At 46.6% G+C, this 27,121-nt stretch overlaps 1 protein-coding gene and 1 long non-coding RNA gene across 4 annotated transcripts in view; one reads left to right on the forward strand and one right to left on the reverse strand.

The window, feature by feature from the left end:
• LOC117602220 (uncharacterized) overlaps positions 1–6,238 on the forward strand; it is a 28,786-nt gene extending 22,548 nt beyond the window's left edge. Inside the window, exon 4 of the long non-coding RNA XR_004580914.2 lies at positions 4,678–6,238. This is a non-coding gene — a long non-coding RNA (uncharacterized LOC117602220). The remainder of the gene's footprint in view (positions 1–4,677) is intronic.
• The window catches only part of LOC117602215 (caveolin-3), a 176,667-nt gene that overhangs the window by 106,106 nt on the left and 43,440 nt on the right, over positions 1–27,121 (reverse strand). For all 3 annotated transcript variants that reach the window (XM_076691580.1, XM_076691579.1, XM_076691581.1), the window contains exon 3: positions 6,069–6,096. The gene's annotated coding sequence lies outside the window, so the exon portion shown is untranslated. The remainder of the gene's footprint in view (positions 1–6,068; positions 6,097–27,121) is intronic.

Genomic DNA, 27,121 nt, shown 5'->3' on the forward strand with positions numbered 1-27,121 from the left:
TATGCGTCATCGAAATACGACAGCAGAACGAACGCGTCGAACGTCTCGGAAGCGTCGACGAAAGTCTAGATCGTTCTTCGTCAGAACGATCGATCGTCGAAGCTCCCACGATCTATAGAACCGCGGAGTGAACTTGAAGCCGATCGGCTAGGAAGGAGCAAGCTCTCTCTGGGGGGAAAAAAAAGGAGAGACACGATTTACTCCACTTTCACCGGTGCAACCGCGTCTCCCGCGGAATATCCGTCGCATTTTCACATTCTTTTTTGCGGCGACCGATCGGATATGACGTGAAAATCCGCCGGCCGGTTTCACGTTCGAGATCAAAACTTTCTCTCGGTTGTTCGCTGCACGCGCACCGATAGAACTGCGGGACGAGAAGTGGGTCGTCGCAGTGAAAACGTCTCTCTGATCGATTACGCTGATTCGTACCGTTGCGTACTTCTGTATTTGCCAAATCAATCCCCGAAAAAAAAAAATAAATGTGAAAACAGGCTTACAGCCTTCTTTTATACGGCTATTCGATTACAAATTAAAGAAGAGTAGAAACTAGTTGATAAAATAAACGGTATTTTTCCTGCTAGTCGATCGGCGTTTATTGCAAAGGAGATTAGAGAAATCTGTTGGAGAACGGAAGGATAAACCGGCCTATTCCCTTCCCGTCACGAAAGTCAACCCGAATCCCTCGTTCGATGGAGAGTAACGCGAGTGGAAAGCGCAATTTTCCTTGGCCGTGGCACCGGTACCGATGATTTTCTCCTCCACCGAGATTGTCTCACACCGATTACCTAAATGATTATACATCCGCTGCTGCACTTTCATCGCGCTAATCCGCGCCGGTATTACTCGACGGTTATACCACGAGCCAAGCGCAAAAGGAGAGTTACCAAGGGGCTCTCCGTGGGCCGAAGAGAAACACTGCCAGCCTCTACCTTCTCGACGGTGAAAGTCTTTTTTCCATTTCTCCCGGTGGCTAGGATTTTTAACCCGATCGTCCTCCTTTCAGCAATCAACATTCGATTCTAGTCGATTCGATTCAAGTATCAACGACGAGTTTTCAACTAAAATTATTATCCATCGATCAGAGATCGTCTGTCTTTCGAAAATAAAAAAAATAAAAAGTTATCGATAAATATGAGTTCGAACAACTTTCTAGGACGAGAGTGTAACGACTATTACAAAACAAGATTCCTAATAAACTTGAATTCGTTTATCGGTAGAAATGGACTTTCACAAACGATTAACTTCAAGTGCAACTGCCTAACGCGTTGGCTGAGGTGATAACCAGTCTACCTGAGAGAAACGACTCTCTTGTATAATTGATCGATGAGCGAAACTAGTATTCTATATAATCAACGGGACTTGATTGAAAATCATTTTCTCATAGAATACCTTGAAACGATAAACTCGTCAAAAAATATTCTAATTTTTTCTCTAAAATAATAGACATAGGTCTATGGGTTTACCAGGATTTTGTTTGAAATCAAATTGAAAAGCATGTCAGTTCCATATTAAAGAGTAAGAGAAAGGGGAAGAAACTAGAAGCGCTCTTTCTCCTCTTTCTCCTCCTTCCACGATTACGTTCACCGTCTCGTCTCCGCTCGACTCCGCTTGCAGTAACTACTAGTAATTGGCGAGTAACAGCGCGATGAAAGTGCAGCGGACGTATAACCACTTGGGTAATCTCTTGCAGGAGATATCCGAAGTGAGAGGCTGTCGGATATCCGACTCGCTCGTACAATCGGGACTTCTTGTTTTACGCTCCAAGATTTATTAACCGATCGTCGATTAAATATTTTCTTTCATAAATTGACGATTTTCTCATTTTCATTTTTTTCTTTTTATTTTACTCGATGCGAATCGAACTTTACGTTCTTATTATGTATTATATGTTAGATATGAATTATTAACGTTCCTGCCATACGGTTCACGTTAATTATTAATAAACATTCTTCGATAGAAGAACAGTGGCTTATAAGGAATTATTGCGATAGTTGCATCGGTAGGCGAAGAAGGAAGAAACGTGGCCGTGGTTGCACTTTCTTCTGCGGACGCGCAGCATGCGTGCACTTCACCTTTCTCTTTCTCTTGCTGGCCAATCGCTTCCGACACGTATACCGTCACGTAGAGTTTCGAAATCGATATAGAGGGTGGCTGCTGAAACTGGCACGAACACCATGAGAACGATACTTTCGCAATCGATCGATCTTCCCTTTTCATAAATCTAACTTTCAGTCAAGTTTTTCCTATTCTTTCTTGTACTTGTTCCCTCCCGTCAGCGTTCGAACTTTCGATAAAGCTTCTCCTTCTTAATTCGTTATTAATCATTGTTTCATATTTTGTTTCACGACGAGAGAAATGTGAAACTTGGGAAGGCAAGGTCGAGCAGAGAAAATAAACGTCAGACTTTCCAGTGATTTTCACTTAGCTGGGAACAATGAAGACCGTGGTCGATTAGGCGCGGCACGCCTAAGGGGGAACGCGTTAATTTTCTGCGCGGGCAGAAGCGGGCAGATAGCTTCACGTGGGAGACACGCTGTTTCTTTTCCATTCCGCTCGTATCGCGGCCGATGGAAAGCTGAAACTTTCATGAAAGTGCATCGCGTGACGGTGGTTACACGTCTACGGGGGATCGCGGTCGTTTTACCTATTTCAATCTATTGTCTCTACGACGGTACGTCTTTCAAGATGTTTGAAAATCTTTGGAAATGTTCGCGAAACGATTTACCAAATATATTTCAAGGCTGATTCTTGAGAAATCGTTAAGGAAATAAAAGGAAGTTAACGAGTTAAACCTTGAAAGGACCAGTGAAATTAATCTGCTCGTGGCTCGACGAGGATTACCTCCACCTTCGAGTACCTTCGCGTCTCACCTCCTACCTATTTACCTCCCCCCTTTCTTCCTCGACTCGTTTGCCCGCCCTGCTCGCGATGGAAGGCTGAAAGCGCGACGAGAGAACGGACCTACCTCAACAAGTTCATGCGACCTGAATCGGCCGTCCGAGCCTTATGACGAGGCACTTTACTTACAGAAAATATGCGTCTCCATCAGCCTGAAAGCTTTACGCAACCATTCGAGCCCGTTCGCTGGTAAACGTAATTCGTGACTGTTCAACCCTGTTACCTTTTCGCTCATAAAAGCAACCGAGACTTTGACTTTGTTCATTTTATTTTTGATAAATTTTTAGAAATATTTGAAGAGAAGTTCCCTCCGGTGAAAGGGGACGAAGGTGTAATTGGAACGGCTCGTTGCAAGCTTGTCTTTCTCGCGTGACGTTCGCGTCAGATTCGATTACCTCCCTCGACGCGACGCGACGCGACGCGACGGCGGTTTGCATTTCGCGGTTTTAGTGTGTCACGTGAAAGTTCCGGCGCTCATCGGTTCGATTCTCGCGCCCGTGTCCCCCTGTAACGGTTTCCAGCCGAGGAATCGAACGAAACGAGGCTAGCCGCGGGAAAAATCGCTAAGCAACGCCTCGCCTAGAAAGTTGACCGATCTCTTGCCAATTCAGCCTTATCGTTTCCAACATTCGTGACGCTTTCAACGATCGAGCAAAGAATCTTGATACAACGTTCCTTATTGTCGATCGACAGCCGTGATTCGAGCAAATCAATTTCCGTGAAATTGATCGAGCTTTTGTTAAAAACGATCGTTGCAGTCTATTTCGGATAGATTGGAACGATTAAGACTTATCAGATCGGTACGATCAAAATTCTTGACGTTCCACTGACTCGAGCCGCAGCGAAATACGTTTTCTTAATTCTGTTTCGATGAAAATCGCGTTGACAATGCTGTATCGCGCGTTTTAACCATCGGAGGAACGTATGCTCGAAAAATAAGAAGATGGGTGGGATGGTAATCGAGGACCTTCGCTTCGTTTCGTTACATAATTACGGTATCACGGTGTAACGTATCGGTTTCTAACGTGACGATTTCTATCGTTCTCGTGGACCGTTCGAAGCTTCTATCCAGCGTAATCGTTATCTCGCTGGCCTATTTTAACGAAGGCCGTCGCCTCGAACGAAATTTAACTCGAACACCGCGACCAATCTTCACGATTGCGTAATAGACGCGTGTTTATTCGGTAATCAGAAAATCATTAGCGCACTCGACTTCCTTGCGATCGTTTTACGCGAAAGAATCGTGTACCTACTTGATGTAACGAGTGGTTTAGATATTTCGTTAAATTTATTCGAATCTGGATCAAGCAGCGGTTTAAGTAGATCGATAAACAATTGGCGAAGCATCGAAATGACAAAGTGGACCCGACACGTAGGAAGATAGAGGAATATGTTTCGGTGTAAAGTCCAAGGATTCGTGGAGAGTGACGCAAGCGTTAACGACGTCTCGTAAAATTGAACAGAAAACGCGAGCGGATGCGATATCGAGGCTCCTCGGTGATCCGTGCCGAACGGTTAATTACTCCGATTGTTTTTCCCGTTTATATCGAAAATGTTAATTAAACGCGGCTGAAAACAAGTAGGTACACGATGAAGTTGCGTTTCTCGCTGTTTACTCTGCATCGATGCGAAAGAGACGAGCGTAAAAGGCGAACAATAGACGGTAAAACGTAAATGAGGCGATAAAAATTGTCTGCGAATTAAGGTAGCGTTCGGGACGGTAAAAAAAAATAGATTTCGCTCGATCGCCAGGATGATTCTGTACTTTTTCACTTTCAGAATATTAACGAAGCTTCGATTTATACCGCGTCGATGGTTGTTGCATTCATCGCCAGAGGGACATCCGCTGCAACTTTCTCGCAAGTCCTCGCTCAACGATCCGTTACTAATTTTTATGCAAATTCTTTAAATAAACTTAAATCATCCTACTGTAGGGTGTGCTAATATCCTCGCGTCGAAGCTAGGCGATAAAATGATAACATAAAGCAGATGTACCGTTGAAAAAGAAAGAAAAATTATTAATAATAGCTTCTGACAAGAGTTTCCAATATATAGGTGGCAAGTAAGGTCAAACCCATGGACGGCATGGTACTTAGTTACCCCGACCTTGACCGGATACGAAGAGAATAGTTTTCCTTAAAATAAGATATTGTAATTTCTTCTAACATCGTTGTACCGACCGATCTATCCGAAGCTATTACGAGGAAAAATTTAAGGCGGTGACCCGAAATTAGCGAAAGGACGACATTTGCGTTCCGACGCGACGACTTAACAACCCGCGTCGGGACGTAACTACTGATTCACTTAGGCAAACAGAGTTCGTGCGAGCTGCGAGGAACGTGAGCATGTAACTTCATAAATATTACAAAGCGTCGATCAGCGCGGACTGCGAGTCGATAAACGGCTGAATGCGGGCGTCAGACGATTATCGTCGCCTGATAAGGATGTTTGAAGTGACATTAGACAGCGTCTGGCTTGCTATAGCTCGTTAATTGCGAAATCGATTTTGTTTATCGCCTCGTTCAAACCCGTCCTTGTTAACACGTTCATTGTTGCGTTGAAAACGTAGCAAGGTACGCTTCGACGCTTTCGTACCTCGTCATCCTTTTCTATGGCGTTTTTACGCGGTTTAGGAAGAAATTTACAGCTCGCATTAATGGGAGAAATTTTCCGTCAGAAGCGAAGAGTTTGAATCGTTTAGGGGACTAAGGGAGCGAAAAAACGAAGGTGTCGACGGGATAGCTAACCTATTTTCACAACGATTCAGGGATCGCCGTCGCGTCGACGAGATGACGGAGCAAGTATGAGAAAGGAACGGCGAAAAGGAGTAACAGGAGGTAAAAATTCCGGAGGAATCGAATGGAAACGAAACGAAAGCTCGGCCCAATTACGCGTGCTAAAGATCGAACAGGGAGGAGAGAGGAATGGAAAGAAGGCCGGAAATAGGTATCGTCCGAACGTGTACGACTTCCTTTTATGTCGTCCTGGCCATCGTAGTATTTATGTAACAATAGAATTAGACGGTGAGTAGACCAGTGGGACATGGAATCGAATAGTAATCCGAAATAGACCAGCCATCTCGCCTTTCTCGCCGAATCGAATTCGATCTTGAAATAAACGCATCGATCGAACGATTTACAATGGTAGAAGAGAAAGAATTTACGACTCACCCTTACGTTGCCGCTGGTGTACTTCTACCTGTAACAAAAAGAAAAGATCGATGAGCTTTGTTTTCGATAAATTGTCGCACACGTAATCACGCGTTGCCCGAATAATTCTCAGAAACAGAATGTTTGTTAACGGTTGTTCGTAGAAATTTGGCGAAACAGGAATTTCCTAATCCCGATTCCCGTTCCAAGTTCCACCCGAAACGCGGAAGTGTTTATAAATAACACTCTTTTCCGATAATTCTACTCGGGAAGAAATATTAATTCTCGAAGCCAGCAAAGTTGCTAGCTTAAAGACTCGAAGATTCCATCTAATTGCAAAAGGAAACAAAGTCGACGTTCAAGTCTGAGAAACACCAAAATAAACGCATATTTATATGTAACGTTTCCCTCGAAATGCGCAATATCTTTTACTAAAACGTACAATTCGATGTTACTCGAGATGATCAAATTAGATGAGTCACATTGTTCATACGTATGCATTATTTGGCAAAGAGTTGGGAAGGTGACCAAAAATTGCGCTCGTTCCACGGTTTCTTTCGCAATTAACCATCTCGTTAATCGAGCAGGATAATTAATCGTCCGCGTGAGTCAGCAGGGAAACGCTTGTTACCGAAATGAAACTTGCAGCTAAACCGCAGCGAAGAGACGTAAATGCACGGGGAAAAAACACGGGACTTTCCTCGTTGCCGAGCTAATTCGTCGACGGAGATTCAAGAAAAATAGGAAATAAAGGCGTCGACGTACACGGACGTCAACTGTTGCCCCCGTTGGATGACGAACGTTCTTCCGGTTGACTCACGAGCTCCCGATAAACGAATAATCGGCTTACGTGTTCCTACACCATGTAGGAGGCACGACAGCCTTTATGCTTCTTTTCGAATCGCTTACGGATAAGAAACGCGTAACGTAAAATCTTTCATTTTCTAAACTATACAGCTATTCGCGCGACAGCCATGGATATCGGACAAACAAATTATCCAAGATCGTTCTCCTTGGCTTGGATCGATGTTTACGCGTTATATCACCGTCGTCGATGCGAAGTCTCGCGCCGATAACGACCATTACGTATTAATAACCGCTATTATTGTCCGCGATTCAGCGTCTCCTACTCGCGCGCCGTCCTCTCTCGCCGCGATAAACGACGATTGCAATGCTAATCAGTCGCCGTAACTTCTTACGTCACCGATACAAAAAAATCCCCCCCTTGTTTTTCCCTTCGAGCCTTATCGACCGTCACTGATATCGCGTCGACAGCTATCACCAGACTAAGTTTCTTTTCCTTTTCATCGTTTCATAGAATTATTATTAACTGCTGCAGCAGTTGTACATTTCAAAGGGAAAACGACGAAACTAACGAGACCTAACTGAAAAGCCATCCCCCTTCGAAACCTAAGGATAGTTGAGGGTACTTCGAAGCGGACGGACCTAACTGAAATCTCGTCCAAACGTAACTCGGACCAAATGAAATTTGCAAATGTTTCGCAGCAATCGATCTAATCAACGGAGACGAGTTATACGTCAAGTGCTCCTCGAATGGACGTTGATGTCTCGATTCGTCTACGCGGGACGAGAACGTCGAGCATCCTCGTTCTTTATTTCCCCGTTTTCCCAGCTGGAACGTTAGCCTTCGTGTTCGTCCGTGAGGCAAGATAGAATTTTCTTCGATCCACGTCACCGTTCGCCACGGATTGCCGTAATGGACACCACCTGCGCGATATTTCAATCTCTCGTATAATCGCAACGATCCGTTTCTCTTCCCTGTTTCAGAAAAGGCCGACCGTGCGTCAAGTTTTTCCAAGAACGCGAAAAAGAAATGGAAACGATCATTCTCGCGGAATCAACTTCCTATTAAGCGACACAACGATCGACGTAATTCGTGAAATTTCGCTACAATCATTCGTAATCGCGTCGGATAGAATTCTTCCACGTTTCTGGAATCTTTATCGCACGATTTCTCAGGTTGCAAGATTGTTTCGGTATATCAATCTTGAAACCTGATTGCATCCGTCTTGATGCTGAAACTTGTGGCTTTCTAATAGTTGATCCTGCACGATTAGACCATAATCGATTGCTCGTAACGCGAGAAATAATTTAAAGAACCTCAGACGTTTGAAGGTGCACCTAATTAAAAAAGTTGGAGGTTCAAAGGGCGAGGCATCGAGTGTTCCCGGCCAGGCGCGTTTGGCAGCCAAAAATATCAAGGATGGTGCGATTACATAAGCGATTGGAAGTGGCGATCGGAAATCGAGGATGGGTGTCGGGGTAACGCGACGATAATCGTCGGTACGCGAATTCCGTTGGTGGTGGCACGTCGGTTACACGAACGCGAGCAATGTCGAAGCGATTGTGTCATTTCGCAGCACTGACCTCGCGCACTTCGACAATCCTTGCGCACGCGTCTCTTTTTGTCAGCTTTGCTTAAGCTGCTCTACCGAGTCACGATCCGGACGCGTGCACGTCGAGAAATCCCGACTCGGCACCCATTTTTCATCGTCAATGTTCGTGTACCGTTATCGCAATAACAACGCGACAAGGTGAACCCGATCGATCGATCGGCAGCAAAGATACCGCGCGACAGAAATGTCATCTACCTGGGGAACTTTATCTCGAGCACGGCCTCTCGGTTCTCTTCACCTTCGACACACCGTCGCGCGACATAGATTCACAATTAAATGATTTCGCAATGATATTTACTTCGAAACAACGCGGCTTATATTTCAACCCCAAAAGATGGCGCTTTTCGCTTCGTTTGTTTAATTTAAAAGTCACACGAATGAGTTATGCTCGCTCGTACGAAATCAGTCGCTTAGGTAAGCGGTAACGGATAGTTATCCTATGAATTCTTAATTGTGCAATTGAAAATTGCGGTCGCAGGTATTTCGATCCAATTAGAACGTAGATATCGTAGAATCGTAGCTGGTTCGAAAGTTTACTGTTGATTTAACGCGACGTAAATCGCGAGTACATCTACCATCGAACGGCTAACCAATACAACAAACGATCGGCAAGGTTACAAATGTCGTGTCGTGTTGCCGGAATATCTAATCACCGTTGCCCAGACAGAACATCGGATATCAACGGAGACCGTGGAGCGTTTTATGAAATCAGCAGAATTCCACGAGTTAATTACCAACACGTCCCGAAATAACTGTTATCTCATTACCGAGAACATATAGAAGCGAGCGATTGCCTAATCCGTTACAAAATTTACTTTACATCAGATACAGGTCAAAAGGTTCCGGCTGATTAATCGAATCTCCCGCTGAAAACATTTTTCTTTTTCCTTCCTCTATCTCGTATAAATTTTGAAAGTGAGGTAAATGCAAACGAAACTCGTGTCCATTGACCTCCTAATTTATCGTCGAACGACAAAATAAATGTTTACTCGGTTGATTCGGATGTTTGAAGTTCCATTTCTTTTCTTTTCTTCTTTTTTCGTTCGAACAAGATGTTGCAGGATTTTCGATTTTCTGGACGATAGGGCTGGATTTCGTAGGGCTCGAAGCTGACTTTAGCTAACGAGTCCGATTATCGTGCTCGCCTCCGTGGCCAATTACATAATGACGATTATACAAGAGTTGCATGCTGCGGTCGGATCAGGGCCAGCGCGATATTACGTGGTAAATAAATATATAATTGGGTTGGCTACGTATCGTAGGCTTAATCCAAGGCTGGGTCCATGACATAGAATTTCAGTGTGCCGACTAGCGTATCAGCCGATTATAACGGCTCTATTATTGAGAAATCTCCTTGAAGATACGCTTGATTTATCTTATGGAAAGATTGAAATTAAAGAAACACTCGTCATTCGTTTCCTCTCGAATAAATCTTGCCTGGTTATACGTTCATAGATAATAATAATAAGTTGATCTGCTCTAACGAATTATTCGTATCCGTGCATACGATGGATAAGCAAAAGTAGGAGTGTTTGAAGAAACGGTAAGCGGATCCAGGATCAGCGGAACCAAGATGGATGCGTATCCGATCCTGTCCTCAGCCCGATCGCTCGACGCATGACGTAACGAGCAGCTGCGTTTACAAAGATGATCGCAGGATTCTTGGTAAGCACAGAACAATGGAATGTTTAATTGAATCGGCTATCTGAGAAACCTGTACCGTCCATCTTCTCAGAAGATCGAGAGTCGATTACGGACCGCAGACGAGCAGAAAATAGATTCATCGAAGTTTCAGACACGCGTTCGCATTGCAGGAGAATGACCACCGAAGATATTACGAAAGAAAAACAGGGGGGGTAGGAAAAATCGAGAGGAATCGATTCCATGCACTTTTGATAAGACTCGTCGATCCGCGAGAGATCGATTTAAACGTTTCCGGTCACGTGACGGACTAGTAGTCAACAGGTTCGAAGAAGCACGTTTCTCTATCCTCGCGAATATAAACTTTCTCGATACGAGATGTTTTTCACCGACTGTGTTTTTCAACGACAGAGCGTTGGCATTTAATTACCTAGCTTAACGACGTATCGTTCGAACGACATCGCGCGACATTGATAGATTTACGAGTGGGACTTGCACTCCCACCGACGTTGCAGGAAATATCTTGGGATATCGACGGGATGGACTGTTTATCGAGACGTAAGGTTTAGGAACGATAAACATCGGATTTTCAAGAGAAAATTTTCGTACGCGTCTTACGAGCTCCGAGGAGTTCTACGAACAATGTTGCGGAACATTGAGTTTGACGCAGGAACGTCGGTTCATTAGCGACGAGTTTTCCATTCGCGATACACGAGTTTCGTGCCTCGTCGAGTTCTTTCGAGCGGACGTTCGATGAACCAGTGCCAAGTCACGTTCTCGGAACGAAATCGTCCACGTGTGCTCGCGAAACAGCGATCTACCGATCGACGAACCTCGTCCTTCGCGTTCAGGATTTGGAAAAACAATTTCTTTTTCCCGAAATGTTGAGAATCTTACGTTTGCCTATCGGTATGCAACGGCGCGACATTTCGCGATGAAAACATGAAAGAAAAAAAGAAAAAAGGAAAATGAATCGCGTTAATTGGAGAAAGAGCGAGAGCGTGTATTCCATTCGATGGCAAAGAGGGAGAAATTATCTGTCGCGCAAAATACGATTGCGACAGAGTCGCGGGCCGATAATGGTCTCCGGCTGCAAGAAAAACAAGTTGAACGCCCTTTAGCCAGGGAATCTCGCTGAAAACGAGCCTTGTTCCTCCGAGTCGTCGCCGCTCCTGTCCTCCTGCATAATTGTTTGCAGAAGCGGCGCACGCGCCCTCCGCTCCGGCTTGTACGCGAAAATAAAGAAAAGAAAGAAAGAAAAAAAAAAAGATAAACGGGCTGAGAGAAGTCGCGCTCGGGAATCGCTTTGTCCACATTCTTTCCGGTTAATTGCGTTCCCGGCTGCCCGTGTCGCCGCGAACAAAGAAACGACCACTCGAAACCGCGATTCACAGCTTGCAACGACCAATCAACCCATTCCCTGCTAATGACACAGCGAATATCATATGATCCAATAATTGGAGAAAAATCAACGACCTTTTAACAGCTCGGATATTACGCTAATACCGTACAGAACGCACGAGTATTTTAATTAAAATGAAATAATAATGAAACGAAAGCAAAGTGGCCAATTGAAAGGTTCAATTGAAAAATTAAATAATCGTAGTTGAATTTTCAATACCGTTGATATATTGATATAATGCAATGTAGCAGATTGAAAGATTAAATAATGGTAGCCTTAATGACTGTTCTGATAATGTGTCTGACTACGCATCGCTGTTTCTACTGTGGAAGAACGCGACGCACCTCATGCGTCCCACCCTTCCGATTACACACCAACTGCGTTCTACAAACGATCCCGTGTAAACATTTATAATTAATGTTGCCTTGAAGTTCAAGTAAAAAATGATTAACTTATACGATGCGTTTCGTTGTTTTCGTGAGCGAATTCTGGCAAAGATTGTATAAAGCGATACCGGAATCGCGAGCAACGGAGACCTTGTTGTGCCGGTTAAACGCTCGATCAGCGAGCAAAGTATCAGCATTTAAAGGAAGGCCATTGCAAATTGCAAATGAAAAGCGACGAAGGATACACGCGAGTCCGTGTCGATTAATATTAAAATCGTGCATCGACCGGCCGGAACTCGACCGCTCGATGCACCTTGGAAAAAAGAATCTCAGAGACTCGCGATTCCTCGGCAAGAAAACGGAGTCAGCTGTTACGATTCCATTAAAACGCTTCGTCTTCGTCGAATAATCGCGGACGTGGAACGGTCTTACTACTCATTCCTTCCTCGATCGCATACGATTTTACCGAGTGAAGTCAGCTATTACGAAGGGGATAGATCAGGATCGCGATTGAGAGTTTCGGTGATTTCATGCTTGTAATTGACGTCTTAACGCGTCCTTCGAGAGATTACGAGGTCTCTCAAACGATTGGCTGCAACCCAACTCGACGATGACGTGCTTTGCTGAATGACGAAGAACAAATGGAAAACAAAGGAACAGAGAAAAGAACAAAGAAATGCTTCGACAAATAATAGAATATTTCAACCGCGTGAAAAACATCAAGCGTTCAAAGTTCAAAAACTTAATCAAATTCATAGGATATCAAAGTTACAGCGTTACGCTGTTCCATCGATTAATGTGATCAAAGGAAATCATTAAGTAGCAGGTAAATACGTAACAGCTGCAACGGTACGCTCGAGAGATAAGAGAAACGATTGAGAAACCGAGCGACAAGAAACTTTCTTACAGAAAAACATTTCATTGTAAACGTCGAGGAAAACTTCGTTGGCTAACGAATCGTTTCTTCGTTATACTTATGAAAGACAATTTTTTCCACGAGTTTAATTAAAAATAAGACATTTGTAAAAGCAATTTTCAGGTCTGTTTCTGAATCGAAGAACCAACGGCGAACGGAGAGAGACGAAAGGAAGAGAAAGAGAGGTTGGTGCGCGCATACAAGAGGGTGCACGAGAGGGGTTTGAGGAGGGAGGGCAAAGAGGGCCTTGGGCAGGCTGTCCTTGACTCAGCACAGTTACCCCGGCTCGAAGTGTGACGTCATTCTGCATAACTCGCCTAATTGCATCGTTGCTGCCGCTGCTTGCTGCTGCTGCTGCTGCTGCTGCTGCTGTTGCACTCAACAACCCCCCACTCTGAACTCATTTCCACCACCATCGATCCTCATACCGCCCCGGCATCCCCCTCCATCCAACCATCAGAGAATCCCTTTCTGTGTACCAGACTGGCTCTCCCTAACTAGAATATCGTAATTCATGTTTCCAGGTAAGAAGAACGTATCGTTCGTAAACGTTCAAGTTTTTCAACCCCCTTTTCGAGTAAAAATCATCGAAGAACGGCGAACGGTAAGTCGAACTTCCGCCGCGTTTCTCGAGAGTGTTATTTTTAAGTTCGCCGTGTCATGTGGAACGACCGTGACCGTGCACCAGTGTCGAAATACACGGTTCGATTGGCGGATCGCGAGGCAAGTCTCGAATACACGGTCGCGTGCATCGGGCACGTGCGAATTCTGCCAGGGAGCGGTGTCAATAAAGAACAGCCCGATATAATTTTGGCAAACATAGGCACGCGGCGATCCTCTCGCGTTTTTGATCGTCCCTGAACCCGTACGATACTCGTCTAATATTTCCAGCATCGTGGCGCGACTTCTCGTCGGACCAAGTGGAAACGGACGCGCTGAATCAGCCCGTTTCGTTCGCAATCGAATTTTCCAGTCCGCCAAGACGAACTATTCTATCTACCTATTTCCCTTCCAAAGTCGTTTCCCATAAGTTAACGCCGTTTGTTGGAAAATACGATTGCCAAGCGTTGTATTAGAAGGAACGAATCGGGGAAACTTTACGATTGTACGAAAAGGAAATCACGATAAGCTCTTAAATAACCTCCGAGGGAGCGGAGTCGAGCAATAAACTCGATTATTTAAGACAAGCATCTGGGACACTTCCGACAAGATTCGGAGGTAATAATTCTTGGGAGAAAAATCTGCCTGGTTTTCCTTGCTCGACCACCCAATGGTAATCGTTTCGTCGATCCACGCGACCCTGAACCAGCCTACGATCCGCGAGGTCGTGTCAGAAAAAAAATCGAGGATGGTATCGTCCCTGGATCGACGATACAACGCGAAGGCAGCTGTTACCATGAAAGAAGGAAAGAAAGAAAGAAAGAAAGAAAGGAGTCATCGACTTGGCCTTCGGTTATTAGCAACGCAAACCGCGCGCTCGCCAACTGCAGCCTGAACAAAGTATCCCGCATCGATCGAGGTGAAAAAGGATCTTTGTTTCGATTTTGAAACAATACGAGAATGAAACGCGAACAGAAGTAACACAGGTAATGTGTTACGTGGGACGGGACACGGTCAGCCGTCTGAGAACCGTGACCTGGAAGCAAATCAATAGGTCCAACTTGAAATCTAAAATAACTCGCTACTGAAACATGAAATATCCAAAACGAAAACAGATTAATAAAAAACAGCGAGGCGTATCAAGACAGCGGTCCAATGTACTTTTAATTACCAAGATACGGTTATCCTACGGATAACCCTATTATCGGACAAACGTTTCCCTCCGGTGTATTTTGTTCTCGTAATTTCACTGGTATCGCTGGTAATTGCCGTACGATTTATTGGTCCCACCCCCCGTCAAGTTTTCACCGCCTTCGACGGAGAACGACGGAACGGGGAACGGGTGGAAGAAAGACGAAGAGAGACGAGAGAGAATTATTGAAATTGCGTTACAACGCGATCGTCTAATCGACCAACGATACTGACGTCAGCCACTGCGCTGGAATATAATTATCTTTATTACATCTCCTTTTCGAGGACAATCGGCGTGCCGTGGCGTGCGTAGCCTGGCCGGTTGATGCACACTGCACCGACCGCTCCGCGTATTCGTGAAGAAATGCCCAAGGACGAGGCTGCGCGAAGGACTCGTCGACTTTCTGAGATGCTAACAATAAGTGCAACCACGCGTAACATTGTTCAACCGATGTTCGAAAAGTTTCTCTATAACCATTCGAGACCGGCCTCGTTTTAATTCACAGAGATGCGAATTACGTTCCTTCTTCTTTCGTCGCTCGCTCTGAAAGTCTTGAGAATTATACAACAGCTGACGCATGCCGCGGCGCCATCTGTTAAAAGAATCTTTGTTTATCGTACAATTATCAAAAGTTTCAGCGTTACCCTTAACGATACCAGGAGGAGGTAGTTGAGATCGGTATGGATATTTCTGAAAGGAATAATCATGGTTCGTATGACGAAACGAGGATTGATCGAACCGAACCGAACCGAACCGATCAGTGGCTGTGTCGCGAGAAGAGAGGGCACGGAGGAAGGGGAACAAGTGGACAGACTCAATAGGTGACCTTGACGGGCAAAGAGTCCTTTAAGAGCCGAATGGTCAACGTTCCAGGGACCTTCGGAGTCTCGTAGTCACGGACGGCCAAACTGCAGCCGAGCCAGACGCTCCCAATAAAGCTCGCTCGCATCTGCCTGTACGGTGTACCAGCTACTTCTCTCTCCCTCTCACCTTCCCGATCCCGTTCCTCTTATCCTCCTTCGTCCATCGTCCATCGTGCATCGCGTCGTTCCTCGAACCGAGTCCTCCGCCTCCTTCTCCGCCACCAGCTTCGATCCTTCCGAGCCTCTCTCGCCTCCCCTGACCAAACTAAATCTGGCCGTTTCGCGGACCGAGGAATTCCTCTTGGAGACCGATTACCCGACCGAATACGTTTCCCTCTGATCGCTGAATATACCCTCCCGAGATGATCCGTCCACCTTGGAAGGTGGTACCGATGGATCCTTAACTTCGGTTCTCTCTTACTTCTACCTAGATGTCCTAGATTCTAGGTTAACATCTTTAACAGCGTGGATTCGATGCCGATCGTTTAGGTGAAACCCGGTCTCTCCCGAAGCTCTTGGCTTCCTTAGCTTTCTAAGGAATGCTCCTCCACGAGAGAAGATCGAAGCGGTAAAAAGATAATTTAGTCCTGTGTTCACCAGCTGCTCTACGACCAGACGTAACACCGGGCTGTTTTTTATTTTCATTTTTTTTTTTTTCGCGACGAGAAAATAGAGTACATCCCCGACAGACGACTACCGACGACAAGATAGTTCCAAGATTTATACGGCTTTTAGATTTCTTTGTATTCAGCAGCGTTTAGGAAGCGCGAGCGAGATTAATGAAACAGAAAACCGTTCTAAATAACGATTTAAGAAGAATTTCACGGATAATTAACCGTCTATGTAATTTTTCAAAGTTCCATTATTGCGAATCGAAGTTTCGCGAGCAAAGGACTGACGAGGATTTAATTATACGCGCGCTCGGTCGCATTTCCGCTTGCGTTCTCTTTGTTGCTGCTCGCTGGCCGCACGCAATAAGTCCTGTCACGTAAGTAACGACTAAACGGCGAGAGGTGAGAAGACAATGCAATCGCGTAATTATTGCCTGTCACGCTAGCGCGTAAACAACACACGGAGGATGATGCTCTTTCGCAAACCGAATTTGCAATCGAAATCGAACAAGCCGCGCGTCTGAAATATCGTTATGGGAACGTTTCGAGCAACCAAGCATTGTCTCTGACTGTGAAATTAATCGTGAGATACCTGGATCGTTTTGTGAAACTTTTAACGCTCTGCGCTTTCGTTTAAACACGTTTCGCGGATGATTGAAAATTACGCTGCTACTCAAAGCCGTTGATCAAAGCGTCGCGTTGAAAAATTACCCGAAATAAGTTTGGCAAAGAATAAAAGTAAACAATCGTTTCCACGTTTGAATAACGACGAGCATTTTTGAAACGCGAAGCGAAAAACAGGAAAAGCGACTGTCGTACGTGGCGTCCGGCAATTAATTTAATTACCCTTAAAAACGCGGATACACATCCGTGGAAGAGAGCATGTAATTATAATAATGTTATATTTTATCGTTTCGCCTCGGGAAGTGTCAACCCGAGCGAATTGTTAATCCTGTTGTGCATACAATTTCAGCTTGGACGGTCAAAATTCAACGTGTCGTTTACGACGATCCGTTTTATGGTTTCATTGTTCGCCTCTTCTCGATGTTTGTTCATTAAACAAGTGGGAATATTAAATAATGCTAATGTTGCAATTAACGCGTCTCGTTTGTTCCTTCTAAAGAGGAATAAACGACTTCCGTTGTGACCGACCGATTCGAGTCAACGATCGTGCCGCAAGAAAAGGAGAAAAAATCAGTCAAAGGTTAACACGGAAGCAGGATTGTCATTTCCCTTTTCACCTCTAAAAAATCATCCCCTTTTAGAACATCCCCTTCGTGTAACCATCAATTTTCAGCACGCTCCACCAGAAAGGCATAATTGCCTAAAATCACAAATTTAATTAGCAAAGCTACCATTGCGTTGAGTTAGAGTTCGATGCCGAAGAATAAGCTTTCCATCAAGTCTAATGGCGTTTAACGAAACTTTCGAGATCCTTCAGATTTCTGGCAGTTTATATCGAAAGGGATAGCGCGTTCCGCGGATAAAGCCATTAATTTGGTGGGCACAGAAGCGGCCTAGCCGCTATACAGGCCGGAGACTAAGGTGATACATAGGTAGCCGTAGAACGACGTCCTCTTGGTCGGACCGGGTAGCCATGCCCGGTCTCTGGTGAACGTTTTACGATTTACCGACCGCGAAATAAAGTACGGCAGGCGAGGCAAGGCAACCGAGCAAGCAAGCACGTCGCTAATGTCAAAGCAGCAGAATTAACGGCTTCCCTCCTCGCCTCGGATACGAGGAGGGATACAGCTCTACAGCTTCGTTCGAGCTTAAAGGACCACGCACACCGTACCCCTTCGCCGCCGATTCCTTTTATCGCGATCGGACAGGCTGGATCTTGCGAATCCGTTGACGCAACCAGCCTTCTTCTCCTGCACCTTCCAAAGAATCTACTCTACCGAGAGAGATTTATCGTTGTCTCTGAATAGAAACACTCGCTCGGGCGTTAATAATAGACCAACTTGTAACAGAATTCCGTTTATTCCGACGAAACTTTCCTCGGTACTTGATCGAACCGAACCTACAAGGGATGATACAGAGTTGGGTTTCATATCTAAGAGCAGAGTCTCGATAAAATATGAAATCTTTCCGAAATGCGTGCCCGATGGAGAGGAAAAGAATAACAAAGGGTCAGTTAAAGAGGAAATATGTCGTTCAGTGTGCGGAGGCCTTAATTCCACAACAAGATCCGGTATTACGACGGATACGTTACGACACCCGGTCGCTCGTATCTTTGCCTACCAGCAGAGAGGCTGACGCGAAACGTTCGCCGCGTAACGACCGCGAAAAAATTCGTTTATTACGCCGATAGGCTGTTGTGCAAGACAATCTAATCCGTTGCAATGATCTCCGCGCGGCAGACATTTAGCTAACCTTTTCTTTAGGGGTTACGAAACCCTCTTTAGACGGCGCGGAGCGAAGCAACTACCTCCAGTCGAAAATATTGCGCGCTCGGTGCGTCGAGCCTCGATACGATTCAATTTCAACTTGCTTCTATTGTTATTGCCTCTACTCGACTGATTTTCTATCGATCGTTCGCGGCTAATTCTCTGCCGCGAAACGACAGCCTTATTACTGCTCTCTCCTTCGAATTGGCTGAAAAATTGCTAAAACGAGTGAAATTTCCCGGTTTCTGATCTTTCGCAAACTCACCGAGATTTCTTACCGTCTTACATCCTCTGTTACTCGGAAGAAAATACAAGGACTCGTCACACTTTTTACCCACCGATTTTTTCGTTCGTACGTGCTTGGCAAAGTTACGAGTATTACCGCAAATAAACGGAACCTACTATAAATCGCGGAAATGTTTGATCGGTTTGTTGTTGGAGAGCATTCAGGATATAATGCGAACACGTGGCACGAAATATGTATCGAGAAAAAAAAAATGTTTCAACGAGCGGAAGTGATGCAGCCATGCACCGGCAAAGAGTTAAGTTTAGCGGGGCCAACGGACTTTCGATTGAAATTCGAGATTTCGAAGGCGGCGAAGCCTTCGATGCAGGGGCGAAAATGAAGAAGCCAAAACGTTGTATCTGACAGAAATGTATTCGATCGATCGAACGATATCATTTATATATGACTCGCGTAGTCGTAATTGAACGAATACCGATCGATTCGCGAATCTCTGCAAGTACACGCAAAAAATCGTAGAACGAAGAAGCGAATTCGGTTGAAAAGGGGACGACAAAGTTCGCGGCACAGAGGCGCGATATTTTCGGGCCGGGCGTAGCTAAAAACGCGCAGTGAATTTCGCTTTCGTTCGAGCGTGATGCGTTTCGGCTGCGCTCGGTTCAACGAGGGTCATTCCTGAGTCATAGACCGGACGAGCCGGGCCAACGTGCTCTCTTCTCTCGGCCTCGACAGAGCAACAGAGAGATTATGGTTAGCCTGTGCGCCTTCCAGAAATTTCGATGACGAATTCCCGAGCGGCGGGACCCACAGCCATTCCCCCCTTACACCCTCTTACACCTCCACCTCCACAGCTGCCTCTTCCTCTCCGACAGAGTCGTGAACTTGAAACCGGGGATTACGATTTCGACCTTCGACTAACCGCGTCGTCGGCTCGCTCGAAATATTCTCCTGCGCCTACCGCCCCGCTTCTCGAGGCTGCCTCCATCCTCCGAGGATTCGGCTAGTCTTAATGGTCGATCGCACTTCGCCAAGGCAGAAGCGTATGGGATCCGATGAAACGATGTGGTTTCCACACGCACCGCCAGAGGGATCATCCGCGATATCAACTTTCTCGCAAGTACTCAGCTTGCTGTTCGTCCAAACGCACGCTGATTACGTTCAAACGATTGTAATTGTCCTCGACTCTAGATTCTCGGTTCTGATCGACAGGAGGCGTCGATCCCTCGAAAAGGCATTGAAGACCGTCTTGGGCGATTCGATACGCGGAATTGATCGCGAGGCGGGCACAAAGCACGAGAGGGGATGAGGAGTCGAATAATCGTTCTATTTCGAGTTTCTACGCTGGAAACGTGAGTCGGTGACCCGGTGAAGAGCCAAAGTACACCGATCACATTGCCGCAACGTGACATTATCCTGATTTCGGCGTTCGCCTGCGTCAGCTAGCGAGGTGAAACCGGAGCCCGTTTAATCTCCGCGGAAAAACACTCCTTCGTATCGTGCTCGTTACAGGTTACGCGTTCGTTAAACCGACTAATTTCGCCGCGATCAACCTATTTCCGGCGGGACATAAAAGCCGAAGTCGTAAGAAAACCATGCTGCAGGTTTCTTCCCTCCTTTTTACTCGGTTCCCCTCTCTGAGTAACCTTCGATCGCGTTATGCCCGCCTTGTTTTTCGAGGGCATCGCTCGTACGCGCGATATACGAATACACAGTTTTATCGAACGGGGCTGTTGCAACGAAACGTTGAACTTGCCGCAAAGAATTAACGAGCCTGCTTATTTTTAGCACGGTGATGCGAAATTTCAAACAAGCTGCGAAAACATATATAGAACGCACCTAAAGGATCTTGTTTGCTCTTTGTCGAACTGCTATGGGAACCTTCGTTGTGCGCAGGTCGCTCGTAAAATTGTAGGTCCCTGACTGTGCTGGTCGTTATCGGGAGAACGCGAACAAACAATCGTTCGACAGCTCCGATATTGATTGTCGATTTCTCCCACTATCAAGTCGAGCTTTCGATGACGCGTGAAATACGAACGATCGAAATTCAGTCATTCTCTTGCCGGATACAGGGTGTAAGGGATGCTATCGAACCCCATAGTTGCTCGGGAAAAATGGGTCAAGATGTAAGGATGCTCGAGGGTAGAAAAGGGAAAGACACGAGAGGGGTATCGAAGGTGAGAGGCAGATTCGCGAGGGAAGCCGCGTAGTAAGAACGAACCGAAAACGATCGAGGGTAGAGAGAGAGAGAGAGAGAGAGAGAGAGAGAGGAGGCGAAGCGCGATGCAGCGGAGCAGGAAGGTGACGAGAAGCGGGGCGAGTGGTTCGAGGTTCGAGGTTCGAGGATGGAGCGTGTAACGTGCAACGGTGAGGAGAGAGGGCGAGAGGAGACGGCGGCGACGCGACGGCAACCGCCGCTCTGCCTTGAACCTCGCACGGTGCATTGCCCGTCGCTCAAGGGCGTCCGCCGCCCAACCCCTCCCGCCCTCCAAACGCCCCACTCCGACGTCAACGCGCTCGATCGCTGCACCAGTAGTCACCGCCTCCGCCTCCGTCTGCTTTCCTCGACCTCTTCGTTCCCGCTTTCGGCATCCCTATGCTCACCCCTACAACCTCTGCCGAGGGTGCTGCCTACGGAGGGTGCCATTTCGGCGTGTCTCGATCGATTCGCGTTTCGGAAGCTCCAAATGCGACCCGCAGGAGACTCGCTGAGCTGGTGGGTGCATTGAAAGTATAGGAAAATTGTACCTTAACTCAGGCACAACCTAATCTGCAAATCGGAATTTGATGCCCGCCGAATCGGCCGGTTCACGGAATAAGCGAGTGAATCAATGCTTTCCAGAGCCAGAGATATCCCGTCCCTAGACGCTCCCGTTTTACGAGCACCTTCAATCCCGTCCTTCCGGACCCTGAGGAACATTTACACGGGTCTATCCTAGCGGCTACCACTTCGAGTCGATTCGAACTGCCGCGTGAGCTGGGACATCGGAGCTCGGCCAATTTCCCAGAGAAACAAAGAGAGCGGTGATCCCGAGTGTGTGGGTGGACACGATCTACGGCCAGGGTTACGGAGATACCTGACCAGGGCTGTTCGACGTGGGTCGCGTACCAGCGATGACGAGAACAACCGCGACGAGTTCTCGCTATCAAGGTCGCCTCGGCTCGAAGGCTACCCTTTTGGGTGGGGGCGAATCGAGCAGAGGGAAAGTGAATAACGCACAAAGAACGTTCCAGGAATCGCGCTTTTCGAGGGAGAGGGCCACGGACGGTAGATATCGCGCTGTTCACCTCGCTGCCCTTCTAGAGCTGCCCCATTGCTCGTATACCCGGCCATGGTTGCGTAACAGTCAACGGTTCTTTTCGACCCGTCTTCTCCAACCCCCTTTACGCGCCACCGTACGCGATAACGGTGATACATCCCTGTTTTATGATCTTGGATATTCAGATTCACGGATTGTACTAGGTGTACCGTCAGTAGGAGGCACGGAACGTATGCAAATGAAGCGTATAGACGATACTCGATATTACAGGTTTGCGTGAAATTGGGTGATTCACTGGGCGGCCGGTTACGTGGCTCCGCGTGCGTCGTCGCAGTTTTCTATGACATCTGGCAACGAGTGACACGAAAGCCTAGAAACTGGTTACATCATTGCGGTATTCTCGACTAGTCGGCAGAGATTCACGTGCGGACAACTACGAGTCCCGTGGCTAGACTCGTCCGGGCATGCGTAAACGCTCCACGCCGATAACGAGACTCGACTGTTCGAGTCCGGCCAGTTGCGGCTCCGCTAATTGGATAGGGAAACTTCCAGCGCTCGTCGTTGCAACTATCTAGTCGGGAATATTGAATCTTTTTGATGGACACCAATCAGTCCTTCTATAGACCACCGGTCGGAACAGCGTCAATCTAAAGATCTACCTAAAGATGAAGAATGTTTCATCTTTGGACCACCTATTTAGCAAACCGATCGATGATTAACCAAATACGAATGGAACTAACAGGCGTCCGACCACAAACGAGACATCACACTCGTACCCTACGGCTATCTTTCTCCCAAAAAGAGAAAAAAACCAACAGGACACAGAAGGTTAATCGATCCTAGGACCTTTCCAAAGTCATAGAATCTTTAACCTTTGAATCGCCTGATCGGCTCATCCCTTGGAATCCCTTTCCAAAACGACTAGAAACAGATAATATTAAAGCGTAGGAGGAGCGGACTAAAGGGAAAAAGCCTTCAAGAGTATAGTCACGAGTTGGCTGCTGGCTGACCAGGTAGGGCGAGCACGTAAATCCCGTCCTTATGAAACAAGAAGCTAGCAGCGCAACTAGTTGCATAATCGGGTGCATTCCCGGTACTCGAGCTCGGTGCAGTACGCGGATCAAGCTGCCGATCGAAAGGGGAACCATGGTGATGGGAAACGATGGGGTTAGCGTGGGTTAAGGGAACAACGAGGAGGAGGATGGACGTAGGCGCTTATGGTGCGTGTTCACTGGCAACTGCTTCATCAACGTTCTAACAAATTCACTATTGATCTGTTCGAAAAATTTTATCCTTCTATCTATCCAACATTGTGTCTGCCATTTTTTATTTTACTATTGTCGCATCATGATGAATTCTTTGTAAATGGTACCATACATATACATATTTGGCCAACACTGGTGGAGAGGCACCTTTAGGGCACGTTTGCAAACGAGAACGAAACCAGTAACGAACGAAGGAAAGGAGCGGAACGAGGAGAAGGAAAGCGTTGAAAGAGGACAGAGGAATGTGGATGAGGGAGGAGAAGGTTGAGGTTACAATACCATTGGAGCAGTGGCCGCATGACCTTGCGTATGCGTCTAGGTCGACGAGCCACGGTCATTAGGCGTCGAGCTGCCGTTTCTCGACGAATTTCGGCCCGACGATGAATGGCGAGACGGTCGAACAGGCCTAACATTGCGTAATCGCGGCACGAATGGCTGGAAAAACAAGCCGAACCTCCGGCTCGTTCGGCAGATTAATTGCATCGCGACGATACCGAGCGTGTTCGAGAGCGAAGACGCGCCCGGAAAGATTCCAATCTGAACTTGAAAATTAGCGGACAAAGATATCGTTTATCGAGCCGCAAATAAACGCGACGGCCGATTAGCAGACGGTACCTCGAAAGGAGGAGGGTCGTTTTTCGTCTAGCATCGATCGCTTTAGAAACACAGTCAGACTTGTCCGTCGGTGTTGGTCGCAAAAATTAAGATAACGTAATATTTGTATGTAAAAATGGAAAAATACTGTCTTTCTTTTTCTCCGTAAGAATTACCGGTTACACTATTAATAGACGCTTTGTTTCGAAAAGCTTGGAACTTATCGTTATCGTAGGAACGTGTAAATAAGAAATTTCGAGCGACGACGATCGTATCGAGTTATATAACGTCGGTTAATGCAAATTAACTGAATGACTATGTATACAGAGAGCCTGGCAGCGACGTTTGTTTGTTCCGATTTCGTTCGTTACATCATTTCGTTCGCGACTTAATCGCGAGTGTCGTTTAAAGATCACACGATTGCGGGTCATTGAATCCTTCTCGGTCACCGCGATTACTATGAAATCGTTCAACATACACGACCTTGATATCGTTTCTCTCCGAATCCAACAACGATACTTTTTACACTTTGATCTTGAAAATGTAAACACGCTATCAAGTATTGCCTCCACCAGATCTTTGGGGGATTCGTGAAACGAGGCTAATCGTATTCTACTTCTAATAAAACTTTGAATGAAAGAAAAATTCCAAATATTTCTCCCTTTGTTCAACGTTCTAACCGGCCTGATTGCTGTATGAAAGAACGAAAGGGATACGGAGAGGGCTGATGCTGTGATATAAGAAGGGAGCTGGTGGCTGGTAGTTGCATAATCGCATTCTCTGCTGCTATGTACTCGGTGGCGAAGCTCGAGCACGTATGCAGATGGTTAGAGAAGAAGGGCGATGCGAGGGAGATCGAGCGGCGGCGAATAAGAAAGAAGGCCGATGTCTGGAGGAGAAAAGAAGAGCGAACGGACCGTGGCTGTCGTGGAAGGTAAGGGTGAGAGAGGGGAAAAGATGGTTCGAAGGGGAAGGTGCAGGGGGTTCGATTCGAGTTAGCGGCGTTGGATCGGTGACCGGATGGCCTTGTAAATATGCGCCAGGGGCGAGCCTGGCCCGATGCGAGCGAGAACCAAGCTGGTCCGCCGATATTTCTGCACTCCTGACGCCGCTCCGCGACGCCCCGTGCCGGTTAGACCAGGCTAATTCCACTTAGACGCGAAAAACGTTTCGCCTACCCTCCAGAACCGTGTCTGCCAGAGTTCAAAGCACCCTAACTGCGTGTTCCTACCTAATCACGACAGTCTGTCGTAGAGAACAGGATTAACAAGGGTCGGACTGAACGCGAAAACGTTCTTTTCTCAAACGTTATTACGACGTCTTCTACCAAAATATACAAATTTCCAAGCTTTTCTTTTTTTCTGTATAATCACGAATTTGATATAACTCAGACGAGATATAATAACTTAGACGAAAGAAATATGTTGCCAGGCGTAAAAACATTCCGCAAGAAGAACATTGATCTTAGTCTGCCCTTTGCGCCCCCGCAAACAGAAAAACGAGCCATCGCCGCGAAGTTATGTCTCTGCCTCGCAACATATTCAGCTACGCCCTCCATAAAGTCGCTTCCAATTACGTGTGTCACCCTGCTGGTTCGTGACTGGAATGCCTATCTACTAAAGATCCCTCTTTAACGCACATTCTAGAAACGTGGTCGTTGAAAAGAAGTTGGAACGTTGACCGTGGACGATGTTCATCGGCTCGAATCCTGCGGAACGTTCTGGTTTGCTCGAGTAACGCGTAACAGATAGTAGAACGGGACGTCATACTAGAGTAACTCGGTTGCATAATCGGCGCGGCGGAGAAACGAGAGAAGGAATGGTTGCAGGCACGTGGATAGAAGGCTAAGCAGGAAGGGCGATGGAAAAAAAAGAACGGAGAAGATGGTTGCAACGGCATAAAAAGGTTGACGGGTGCTCGGTCGTGCACAGAGGGCAGAATGCCGTTTCTGTTTGACGACGAACGAAGGCCGAGGGAGAGGATGGAACGACGCCGCACGAGGTTAGTACCACTGCACCGGAGCCGCTGGCCGGCTGACCTTGTATTCGCGAGGCTGCAATAAGTCTGGACCCCGATGCTCTTTCTGCTCGCACACGCACGCCTCCTTTTCATCCTCCTCCCAACAGGATGAAATTGTTGATATCGATGTTGGTAGCCGTTGGAGGAACGTCGCGGTCGCCCGTGTGGCCTCGCGAACAGGGCATGAACCGCCCGCAACCCGTCCGGGGCCGGGCATATTTATAAATAAACGGCATGCGCGCGACTCCCACCCTTCAGCCTATGCGAACAGAGACGTTATCGAGACATCTACTCGTTCTCTTTTCTATTGTTGATTATTTGATTTTAGGAAATTTCAGACCCAGCTACCTGTGATAATCCGTAAAATGGTAAACCGTACACGAAATGGCTGCTCTTTGTTGAAAGTTCGAAAGGTAACCGAGAGACGGACAGTAATGAAAGTTTACGATTCGCGTTGAACAGGGGAGGGTTACGGTAAGACAGTCGTTAACCCAGGTCGTCGGCGAGTTGGAAAAAAATCGCGTTGGCGAAAAGCGTGCAGAAGGGTTAGGGGAAGAGGATACGAGGGAGGGAAAGGCGCGAGAGAAGAGAGTCGAACGACCTGCGAACGGCTGCACGAGGTTAAGAGCAGCTGGTTCAAAGCTCGCCGAGAAGGACGGCTTGGTTCGTGGTAAATCTCCTACTCGGTCGGTGGCTCGACGGCCAACCTTTCCGCTCGTTCGACCAACCACGAAAAGGAAAAAAAATTGACGCCAAGTATGCCGACTCGCTGGCCAAGGCCCTGGGGTGATTTAAATATTTCGATCGTTGTCCCACGCGGCCGCCCAATTAAATTTATTCGCGGATCTCGATGCGTCTCGGTGCTCGGGATGAACCCGTTCAATGATTCCCTGCTCTTCCTCGGCCTTTCATGGAAGTCGGTTATATAATTCGAACGCGGCAAACGATAAGAAATAAGCTTGGATTGTAAATCTATCCGTTTGGAAAATTTAGTCAGTCGCAGTAGAACTAGTCGCGTTTATAGCTAATCAGCCGCAGTAGAATTAGCCGTGTCTAGCGCGACTAATCAGCCGCAGTAGAATCAGACGTGTCTAGTACGGCGCACAGCGATACCCGACGAGACGGACGACTGAAATTTATTTTCTGACAAATTTTATTAGTCATTCTTGAAACAGCCTTGAGAGTCTCCTTTGTACTCCAAGTTAATAAAAATAATTGATGAAATCGATTATAATTATTGATAAAATTATCTGAGCTGCAACAAATTGCAGTAATTG

The sequence above is a fragment of the Osmia lignaria genome, chromosome 13 (genome assembly GCF_051020975.1).
Source record: "Osmia lignaria lignaria isolate PbOS001 chromosome 13, iyOsmLign1, whole genome shotgun sequence".
Lineage (NCBI taxonomy): Eukaryota > Metazoa > Arthropoda > Insecta > Hymenoptera > Megachilidae > Osmia > Osmia lignaria.